This window comes from Microtus ochrogaster, unplaced genomic scaffold (assembly GCF_000317375.1).
Source record: "Microtus ochrogaster isolate Prairie Vole_2 unplaced genomic scaffold, MicOch1.0 UNK107, whole genome shotgun sequence".
NCBI classification, from domain to species: domain Eukaryota; kingdom Metazoa; phylum Chordata; class Mammalia; order Rodentia; family Cricetidae; genus Microtus; species Microtus ochrogaster.
Genome location: NW_004949205.1, coordinates 481,425 through 482,760, shown reverse-complemented (window position 1 = coordinate 482,760; position 1,336 = coordinate 481,425).

Genomic DNA, 1,336 nt, shown 5'->3' with positions numbered 1-1,336 from the left:
GATGGTTAGGAGCATTTGTTATTCTTGCAGAGGATCTGGGTTCTGTTCCCAGCACCCATATATCTAACTAATCCTATTTACGCCAGTTACTTTGGTAGCCTTGAGTAATTTGCTCAACCTTTCATAGCTTCTATTTCTTATCTATTAATTGAAAGATAGTGTCATCTGATTCATAGAGTTACACACATTCAAATGAGCTAAATTCTGTATAGTGTTGGATGCACAGAAAGTATCCACGGAGTGCTGGCGCTAACAGCTAACAAGCCAGGCATTTGCATGTGCCTTTAAGTGTGGGGGCACACACATACTCCAATTCCGTGCCCTCCCCCACATCTGCAGGAGCCAACCATCCTCCCAAACCCATGGAAACTCACACTCTTCTCAATCCCCCGCCCAGTTCCCAGATCCCTCTCCCTCCTCGAAACTTCTATAGCATTTATTGCCTGTACTACCTATTTTCTTCTGAATCACATACTGCCATTGTTCTCAGTAAGCCCTGCCTCCCACACCCAGCTCTTTGACAGCATGGAAGGGTCTTAATCTTTTCTACACAAGCACACCCCTCAGCACCTAACAGGGTGACACATAGTAAACACCACACAAAGACAAAGAGACCATTGTCATCATAGGTAAAGAGGCAAGCGAGAACTGAACTGAAATGACGGGTCCGGTTTCACCAACAACAAAAATCTTCAGACTAATGTCTAGACATTTCTTTGCTGAGATTTATCTCCAACCATTGACAAGAAGAAACAAAGTTTGCTTTTTAAGGGGGTATCTTTTTAATTATTGGACTTGTTTATTATGTGTGAGCACACTGGACACTCAAGCACCTCGCTGTGTGTTTAGAAGTCAGAGGACAATTTGCAGGATTCGGTTGGTCCCCTCTCCGTTCACCATGTGGGTCTTCGCAGGAGTCCAACTCAGGTCTTCAGGCTTGGTAACCAGTCCCTTTACCTGCCGTGCCACCTCATGGGCTCTTACAGAAGTCTAAGTGGCACACAGTGAAAAGGGGACCTGGACTCCACAACAGGTCCAACAGTTCAGAGATGCTGGGATGGGAGGACAGCTGGGTGCAGAGGGAAATGAGAGCAAAGGTTTTGCAGGGGCTGGGTAGGTTGTGGAAGGAATGCTGTGAGGGGCGGGCAGGAGTGGCTTGAGGGCCAGTGTATCTGGGGTAAAGTGAAAAGTGGAAGGAGGGTCAAGGGTGGAGAGTTGATAGGTGTGGGGGAGGGGCGAGTATTTGCTTGTTCTGTTGTTTTGAGACTGGGTCTGGCTTTGTAGCCCTGGCTTCCCCAGAATATAGATCAGGTTGGCCCGGAACTTACAGAAATCT